We start from the raw sequence: 10620 nt of genomic DNA on the forward strand, positions 1-10620 counted from the left end.
CCTGACAATGCGGCTCTAAGTATTAACTCTCCTGCTTGAGGGATGAGACCTACTCATTCTTTCACATGATTGTGAGGGGATCTCAGTGGCTTTTTTGCCTGGCACCTTGTTCAGAGGGGAAAGGTATCCTAGCAATTCCTCCTCCACTATCTCAAGAGTGAGAGATGGTTCTTGCTAGTGTTTTCCTGTGACCTACCACAGGACTGGAATTAATGCTAAAACTGGTTGATATGTGGGATGAGCTTTGCAAGTGGTGCTTATTTCCTTCTTCCTGGCCATTCTTGGAGGGAGCAGAACAGTGGTCTCTTCAGCCAGCACTAAGGCAGAAAGATCTGAGGTATAATTTTCTGTTCCCATGCTGAAGGTGATGGATCCTTTGGAAAGCTCAATCTTCCTACATTTGGAAGCCCTGGATTGTGCCTTAGATTGCCACTTCGTGCTGTTTGCACACTTGCCTTCTGAGTTTCCTGCTTTGTGACTTTAAAAAATAAAATAATCAGCTTTTTAAGCAAAGCATGGATTCCAAAGCAGGCTTTGGAATAGCAGGACTAATCAAGAAATGGAAATATGTTCGTTAACATGAAAGGCCTCAGGATGCTGTACACTCATTACAAGTTTCTATCATAACACTGCAGGTGTCCTTTTACCACTAATAATGGGTATCTGTTACTACAAATCTTAGTGATGAGCTACGCAAGGACATGTTAGGAAAAATTGGGCAAGAGATACATGGAAAGTTTTCAGAAGGACAGTCTTCACATGCAGTCAGCCATGATATTGTATAAACAGATTATGTAGAACAAAAGAAAATAAGGCTGGGTTTTCTTTTGAATATCATTATTAAAAGAACTGACTGGAAAAATACTGTTTGTTCTTTAATGTTGGTATCTGCCTGGTCTGTGCAATGTTTTCTTAGATCATTTCATTCAAAATTATCTTACCCTTTCTTTTAATGAAAAAGTAAATTGTGTAGGATTTGAGTGGTTGTATTGGAAAATGAAGCTGTCACTGATCATAAGGAGCCTCCTTCATTCAGATAATGAAGACTGTTTGTGTGCAATTTAAAAAAAAAAAAAAGTCAACTTCTGTTTTCCAGGCAGTTACCCTGCAGTGAGCTAGATGCCTTTCTACAATCATATAGGAAGTAAGACAGTAGCAGCCCCAAGAGGGCCAAAATAATTATTGGAATAAGAGGGTGCAATTCCTCTAACTGTAGAGGAGCTGCATCTTTCCCCCAGTGTTGAGTGTGGCCTGGAGCCTTTGTGATGCGGGGTCTGTTAGCCAGGGCATCACCAGTCCCTAGTCCTTTGGCTCTAACATTTTCATTATGCCCCTAGATCTGTCACTGAACTAATAGTATGAAGTTTTCTCTTTGCATAGTAAAATTAAGAAAACGGCCTTGCTTGAACTCAAAATTTGTTGACCCATTTTTTCCCATAAACTCAATTAAGTTACACAAGGAACTCATTTTGTTTAATTTGTTCCCTATTCCTTTACAAAAATGTCAAAGTTTAATTAGGAGATGTGCAAGAAGCTAGGGATATAACTGGATTTCTACAGTAAGCAACACTCAAAGGCCAAAAAGGCTGAAACTACGCTTTTAGGTATGTTCATTGTTTCTGCGGAATAAAACCATCAACCCGAGCTGAAGGGCTAAACTCTTTAGTCTTGTAACATTTGTAGTCTTCTCCAGATCATAGAATCATAGTCATGTGCAGGGCTGTAATCTCCAATCCCTTATCCACTCAACACTTACAGAAATACTAGGTCTGCTGTCCCCAGGGGAACAGTTACGCACCAGCTTGTATGAGTCAATGCAGGATCAGCACCTTGCTTAATACTACAGCACTGAGATTAGTTGTAAGGAAAACAAGTTTATTAGCAAAAAGTCAAGAGACAATGAGTAAGAATAATGGAAACAAAAGGTTACATATAAAATATGTTTTCTAGAGATTAAACTAACAGCCTAACGTCCTGTTTAAAGAAGTTTATCTTGCCTCAAGTGTCCTATGCATCATTTTCACAAAGGTTGCTTGTGATCTCATTTTCATGAACGTAAACACACCACCTGTTTATTCCTAGGTTCAGGATGATGAAGTGTGTGTTGGCCAAACATGGTCAAACATCTTTGAAGTGTATGTTAAAATAAGATTCTCTTTCCCCTCTGTGTATCTATACCTGTTTGTTCATTTCTGTTGACTTCATTGGTAAGCATGCCTCCATTGTGTGGTAGCTTACAATGCTTAATTTACATGCCAACAGACAGGTGAATAAACATCCTTTGTCTGACAAAAAGCCTGTCTGTCAACTCTGCCTTGATACAGACTTTAAAACATATTTACAGTAAAAATACTTAACTCCTGTATCTGTGCATACACGTCACAACTATATTTGTGACCAGTGTGACCCCCAACTGTTGTTTAAACCTCCCATGACATTTTTTGATGAACTGGAATGTACATACCGTAATCAAGATATTCTTGTACCCTGCTCATCTCTTACAGTTGGCATTGAGGAGTGCTTGGTTCACAAATACGCTACACCTGGGATCATTCGAAAAAGCAAATAATTTGCCTTTTATGCTGTTTGTTCACTCCTTGAATTCTCCTAGTTTGAATATCATAGCATTCCTGGTTAGTTTCACTCCATGTTTATCATCACTCTCTGGTTCTTCTACATTGGTCATCCAAGGTTTGTCTGTAGAGCTGCTTCTGTCACAAAGCAAGTGGTGATCTCCAAGCAGACACATTTGTGGGAATTGCCATTTAGGCCAGAGCGCGCACAGACTTTCCAGAGATTATTTTTTTGCTGACTAAAATAACCCCAACCATCCCTGTCCACCCTGGATGGCTGCTGTTTTTGTTGTTGTTGTTTTAATGTACCTTAGATTCAACATGCCATTAAATTTGTATACAGCAGCAAAACAGGAGGGGCAATGAACATACAAGAATACAAAACTAGAATCTGGAGAGATTAGAGAGCTCATGGCTCCTGGCAATGTGGGGAGTAAAGTCCTACAATCAGAAAATAAACAGAAAAAAATAGAATGGGAGGCTATGGCCAAGCCACCATATTGATCAATTTAAAACTCATTTATTTTCATCTTGTCTCTTTAATTCCATGTAGCCAAGTGCTCTGGTCGTTGTAGGGAAGCTATGGGACTGAGGCTGCAAAGTGAGTTGGCCCAGGCAGATCAGAATTTGAGAACAGGAGCATTAATAGCTCATCAGAAAATTTTACAAAGGAGCAAGTATTCTGTATTTAAGATGGGGAAACAAGCATAGAGGTGAAGTAACTTGCCCAAGGACAATCAGCAGGCCAGTGGCAGTTAGGAATAGATGCCAGATCTCCTGAGTTCCACTCCAGTGCTCTATCCTTTGGGAACCACTAGTATAGTGCCTGTTAGGTTAGAATTTTCTGCACTGCCAGGAAATGTAAATCCTCCCCCCAAAAACTGTTCACTGAAATTAAAATAAAATCATGAAAGTATTTATTAGGGAGTCTTAAATGTCATTTTCTCCCTCCATTCCCTCACACACTTTCCCTCTTTCTTTTAACCAAACCCACATTTTATGCCAACCACCAATACCGCATTTAAAGACCAGCTGACCTCTGAGGTTCCTTGCTTAATTGGTTTCAGTCAGAGCTGCAAGGTTACTGAGGTGTAGTATCAGCATTAATTATAATTCCTTGTAGGCTAGTGGGGTGAAGAAGTGTTTGGAATTTGCTAATGGTTAATTTGTAAGATTTGTTCTCTTTAGTGCAGAGACTCTCAACCTTTTCAGACTATTGTACCCCTTTCAGGAATCTGATTTGTCTTGCGTACCCCCTAAGTTTTACCTCACTGCAAAACTACTTGCTTACAAAATCAGACATAAAAACACAAAAATGTCACAGCACAGTATTACTGAAAAATTGCTTACTTTCTCATTTTACCATATAATTATAAAAATAAATCAATTGGAATATCAATATTGTATTTCATTTGAGTGTATGGTATATAGAGCAGGATAAACAAGTCATTGTCCGTATGAAATTTAAGTTGTACTGATGACGCTAGTGCTTTTTATGTAGCCTGTTGTAAAACTAGGCACATATCGAGATGAATTGATGTGCCCCTTGGAAGACCTCTGTGTACCCGCCCCCAGTGGTACACATACCCCTGGTTTAGAATCACTTCTTTAGTGCATCCAGTGAGACACATTGTTAAATGTGTGCAACTGGGGTAAGTCTTGCTGGAAAACTCCACTGCAAACTCAGTGCAGCATACCATGCAGGAATTAACTAGCTCTTGTATAATACAAAAAGAGTCAAACTGCATTAGTATGAATGTTGCATCTTCTAATAAGGGCAATGATGAACAGTGAAAATCTGAACACAGAGTATCAGTATCTTATCTATTGTAAATAAGCTGCACACTATACGGGTATTTTTCGTAATCATACAGGTTAAGAATAATTATATATTTATAATTAATCTAGGGTCCTTGGCTTTCCTGCTTGATACAGATTTATTCCCACTCTAAAAAGCTACAATTTATTTAGAGTAAAGTAGTTTTAAAGTAAGGGTTCATCATGCAATTTGTTCTTAAATCCTTTTTTGATCTGTGAAAACAGAATTTCATGCTTATACCTGTCGGAATAACTGCCTTCAGGTTTGACATTTACCATTGAAAGAACCCAGCCCTGAGGGCTGTAGCAAGATGGAAATGAATATGTTACTAGGGATGGGCAATGGCTGTTGGTGAAAAGTCAAAGCCGGTTTTAAAGTTCAGAGGCTGACATCCTGCAGAAACCAAGATTTTAAAATATGATGATGGGCATAATTTATGGCAGTCATGTTATTGCTATCATAATTATGTTGTTGCTGAGATTGCTAAAGTACAGTGAGATGGGGGGAGGAAGAAATCTCTTCTGTTTTTTGTTTGTCTTCAAGACAGTGAGAAAGACACTGAGCTGTGTTATGTTTAGTAGTTTAACGAGAACATTCCTGCAGTGGGTGGGGACTTGATTAGAGAATGAGACCTTCTTTTACCCCTCACCAACCTTTCTCCCATCACAAATGCTACATCGAAGTACTGCCTTGGTTGGAAAATCAATCTTCTACTTGTTCTTATAAGATGTTGAATTCAGCCTGGTTATTCACTACCTAGGGGGCTTCCTGATTATTTTCTATCCAGTGCCCACCCCTGGGATGATTAGGGTACATTTTCAAAGGCAGTTGTAACAATTCCATGGCTTCAGAGAGTTCATATGCTCCTGTATATTCTGCACACCCTGGTCCCATGTACTTTATGGCTGTCACTGGGCATAGGATTCAGTTAAAAAAATACATCCACTTGACCTAAAGAAGCAGCTACATCAGCTGTAGCAGTCTTAAGGCATATAGCATGAATACTGCAACTCATTGAAGAAGCAATAATCATACACATGTAAGGTCAGATATTCTATCAAGCAGACAGTAATGGTGAGCAAGTGACAAGCCACTACAGTATATTAAAGGTGCACAGGATGTACTATATGTGCACAGATCCCCCACTATTGAAACATTACGTTTTGTGATATGTTAAAAATATAATCTGGAGGAATAACTATGACAGAGGGCACGCTTCTGGTTTTATGTGTATGTCTCTATAGTATGTAAAATGTGATAATCACCCACACCCCTGATGTATAATCCACCTAATTTTGGGCCTGACTTTCAAAGTGTGTTTATCCTTAGATGTAATAGCCTCATAAATATGCTAAGTCTCACAACATGACAAACTTTTATATTTGAACATCCGTATGCTTTTGGGGAAGTGTCCTGTATGATTGTCCCAAACATTTGTTAAAATTATGTAAAAGCCGGTGTTGGTTTATTTTTCCCTTTCCTGGTGATTTGCTATGGTCTTAAAGAAAGCAGGAGTATTGTGTAGCTATGTGAAGCCTGGCATGCTCATATTTTTGAGCTGGTTTAGTTTTGCTACTAGAATAAGTCACAGTCAGTAGAATAAAAAGAAAGTAAACCCACCTTCAACTTACACACATTATTGCAGTGAAGATATGTATTGATTGTCTTGTATTTTTCAGTTGTTGTGGGCTGAGATAGAGGAGTAGAGTTAAGGTTGTTTGAGTGACCTTGCTTGTGTATTTCCACACCCAGAATTGTAGTAATGTAGGGCTGGAAGGGACCTACAGAAGTCATTAAGTCCAGCTCCCTGTGCTGTGGCAGGACCCTGTAAACCTAAGCCAGCTCTGACAGGGGTTTGTCTTAATTTATTTTTAGAAACCTCCAGTGATGGGGATTCCACAGGCTCCCCTGGAAGCCTATTCCAGAGCTTAACTGCCTTTACAATTAGAAAGTTTTTCCTGATATCTAACTTAAATCTCCCTTGCTGCAGGTTAAACCCATTACTTCTTGTCCTACCTTCAGTGGACATGGAGAACAATTGATCACCATCTTCTTTATAATAGCCTAAACAGACTAAATATGCCCATTTTTTAACCTTCCCTCATAGGTCAGGTTTTTTAAACTTTTTATAATTTTTTTTCCTCTTCTGTACTCTCTCTAGTTTGACCACATCCTGTCTAAAGTGTGGCAACCAGAATTGGACACAGTACTTCAGCTAAAGCCTCAGCAGTGCTGAGTGAAGTGGGACAGTTACCTCCCATGCCTTAAGTACGACACTCCTTTTAAAACACCCCAGAACAATATCAGCCTTTTTCATAGTTGGCTCACATTGTTGATTTATATTGAATATGTGACCCACTTAACCTCCAGATCCTTTTCAGCCCTTAGCCAGTTATTCCCCATTTTGTAGTTGCGCGTTTTATTTTTTTCTTCCTAAGCTTAGTACTTTGCACTTCTCTTTACTGAATTTCATCTTGTTGAATTTAGATAAATTCTCCAATTTGTCAAGGTCAGTTTTGAATTCTAATCCTGTCCTCCAGAGTGCTAGCAACCCCTCCCAGCTTGGTGTCATCTGCAGATTTTATAAGCACACTCTCCACTTCATTATTCAAGTCATTAATGATAATATTAAATAGTACCAGAGCTAGGACTGACCCCTGCAGGACTCCACTAGATACCCCCTCCCAGTTTGACAGTGAACTTTTTAAGTATAGTCTTTCAACCAGTTGTGCACTCACCTTATAGTAATTTCATCTAGCCCACATTTCCCTAGTTTGTTTACGAGAATTTTATGTGGGATTGTGTCAAAAGGCTTACTAAAATCAAGAACTGGATTGTTGGCATGTAAAATTAAAAAGATCATAGAGCAGTTTTTAAACTAAGGGCTGGGGGAAAGCCGACGGGTGCGGAAGAGCACGTGGTTTGGAGAGAGACAAACATTCCTTAGGGGAGGATCTATTAATGGAGATTCTGTATATCCTACTCAGGAGGAGAGGATGGAAGAGGATAAAATATGGATAAGATCTAATGAGAAACAATCAAATGAAAAAGAGTCCCATTCAATTACATTACATAATGGCAGACAGTTAAAAAGTGACAGTTTTTTTAAGTGCTTATATACAAATGCTAGAATTCTAAATATTAAGATGGGTGAACTTGAGTGCCTCGTATTAAATGAGAATATTGATATACTAGGCATCACAGAAACTTGGTGGAATGAGGGTAATCAATGGGACACAGTAATTCAAGGTACAAAACATATCAGAAGGACAAAATAAGTCATACTGGTGGGGGAGTGGCACTATATGTGAAAGAAAGCATGGAGTCAAATGAAATAAAAATCTTAAATTAACCAAACCATGCCATAGAATCTGTATGGATAGTAATTCCATGCTTGAATAATAAGAATATAGCAGTAGGGATATACTATCGACCACCTGACCAGGATGGTGATAGTGACTGTGAAATACTCAGGGAGATAAGAGAGGCTATCAATATAAAAAACTTGATACTAATGGGGGATTTCAACTACCCCATTTTGACTGGGTACATGTCACCTCAGGATGGGCTGTAGAGATAAAGATTATTGACACCTTAAATTATTGGTTCTTGGAGCAGCTGGTGCTGGAACCCACAAGATGAGGCAATTCTTGATTTAGTCCTAGGTGGAGCACAGGATCTGGTCCGAGAGTGAATATAGCTGAACCACTTGGTAATAGTGACCATAACGTAATAAAATGTAACATCCTTGTGGGGGGGATGGGGACACTAAAGCAGCCCACCACAATAGCATTTAATTTCAGAAAGGGAAACTACACAAAAATGAGGAAGTTAGTTAAACAGAAATTAAAATGTACAGTGTCAAAAGTGAAATCCCTGCAAGCTGTGTGGAAATGTTTTAAAGACACCATAATAGAGGCTCATTTTAAATATCTACCCCAAATTAAAAAACATAGTCCGAGGACCAAAAAAGTACCACCGTGGCTAAACAACAAAGTAAAAGAAGTAGTTAGAGCCAAAAAGGCATCCTTTAAAAAGTGGAACTTAAATCCTATTGAGGAAAATAGAAAGGGACATAAACTCTGGCAAGTGAAGGGTAAAAATATAATTAGGAAGGCCAAAAAACAGATTGAGATGTCATTGGAGGAGGTTTAGGAACAAATTGATAAATTAAACAGTAATAAATCGCCAGAACGAGATGGCATCCACCCAAAAGTTCTGAAGGAACTCAAATGTGAAATTCTAGAACTACTAACTGTGGTATATAAGCTATCATTTAAATCAGCTTCTGTACCAGATGACTGGAGGATAGCTAATGTGACACCAATTTTTTTAAAAGGCTCCAGAGGCTATCCCAGCAATTACAGGCTGGTAAGCCTAACTTCAGTACCAGGCAAATTGGTTGAAACTATAGTAAAGAACAGAATTATCAGACATGTAGATGAATATAATTTGTTGAGGAAGAGTCAACATGGTTTTTGTAAAGGGATATCGTGCCTTACCAAGCGAATAGAATTCTTTGAAGGGATCAACAAGTCTGTAGACGAGGGTGATCCTCTGGATATCGTGTACTTAGATTTTCAGAAAGCCTTTGACAAGGTCCATCACCAAAGGCTCTTAAGCAAAGTAAGCAGTCAGGGGATAAGAGGAAAGGTCCTCTCCTGGATCAGTAACTGGCTAAAAGATAGGAAACAAAGGGTAGGTATAAATGGTCAGTTTTCAGAACTGAGGTAAATAGTGGTGTCCCCCAGGGGTCTGTACTGGGACCAGCACTGTTCAACATATTCATAAATGATCTGGAAAAAGGGCTACACAGTGAAGTGGCAAAATTTGCAGATGATACAAAACTGCTCAAGATAGTTAAGTCCAAAGCAGACTGCGAAGAGTTGCAAAGGGATCTCACAAAACTGGGTGAATGGGCAACAAAATGGCAGATGAAATTAAATGTTGATAAATACAAAGTAATGCATATTGGAAAACATAATCCCCAACTACACATATAAAATGATGGGGTCTAAATTAGCTACTACCACTCAAGAAAGAGATCTTGGAGTCACTGTGGATAGTTCTCTGAAAACATCCACTCAATGAGCAGCGGCAGTTAAAAAAGCTAACAGAATGTTGGGAATCATTAGGAAAAGGATAAATAATAAGGCAGAAAATACCCTATTGCCTCATTATTAAATCCATGGTATGCCATGAAATCCATGAATACTGTGTGCAGATCTGGTCTCCCCACCTCAAAAAAGATATATTGGAATTGGAAAAGGTACAGAAAAGGGCAACTAAAATAATTAGCGGTATGGAAACATTTCCATATGATATTAATAAAACTGGGACTTTTCATCTTGGAAAAGAGATGACTAAGGGGGGACATGACTGAAGTCTATAAAATCATGACTGGAGTGGAGAAAATAAATAAGCATGTGTTATTTACTCCTTCTCATAACACAAAAGCTAGGGGTCACCAAATGAAATTAATAGGCAGCAAATAAAAGGAAGTATTTCTTTATACAACTCACAGTCAACCTGTGGAACTCCTTGCCAAAGGATGCTGTGAAGGCCAAGACTGTAACGGGGTTAAAAAAAAGAAGTAGATAAATTCATGGAGGATAGGTTCATCAGTGGCTATTAGCCAGGATAGGCAGGGATTGCTGCTTGCCAGACCCTGGGAATGGCTGATACGATCGATCACTGGATGATTACCTGTTCTATTCATTCCCTCTGAAGTGCCTGCATTGGCCACTGTTGGAAGACAGGATACTGGGCTAGATGGATCATTGGTCTGACCCAATATGGCCGTTCTTTACGTTCTTATCTACTGCTTCCCCCCATTTTCTAGGCCAGTAACCATGACAAAGATCACTGTAATGTCTAAATGTAAGCTCAAACTTGAATCTCCAAGATTTCTAATATTTGTATTTTCTGAGAAAACTACAGTGTTCTCAAATGCTTTTCTCTCATAATTTCTCTCTCATTCTTCCAACTTTATTCCTGGTTAACTTCATTTTTGCCTTGAAGTTTCCTTGGATTTTGTATACATTTGGTGAGAATGTTTATGCTATTTTGGTGTCTATTACAGTCCATTACATTTTTGAAAGGTGTGTATATTGGTTACTGCTTCAGTTAACTGATAAACTTGAAAAACAAAACAACATGAGTAGCAGCACTACAATATCATGTTTAAAATACAAAAGCTTTATTATAGTCACTGCAGACATCCTAAGG

This window comes from Emydura macquarii, unplaced genomic scaffold (genome assembly GCF_026122565.2).
Source record: "Emydura macquarii macquarii isolate MOO-44397 ecotype Brisbane River unplaced genomic scaffold, CSIRO-AGI_Emac_v2 contig_1390, whole genome shotgun sequence".
NCBI classification, from domain to species: domain Eukaryota; kingdom Metazoa; phylum Chordata; order Testudines; family Chelidae; genus Emydura; species Emydura macquarii.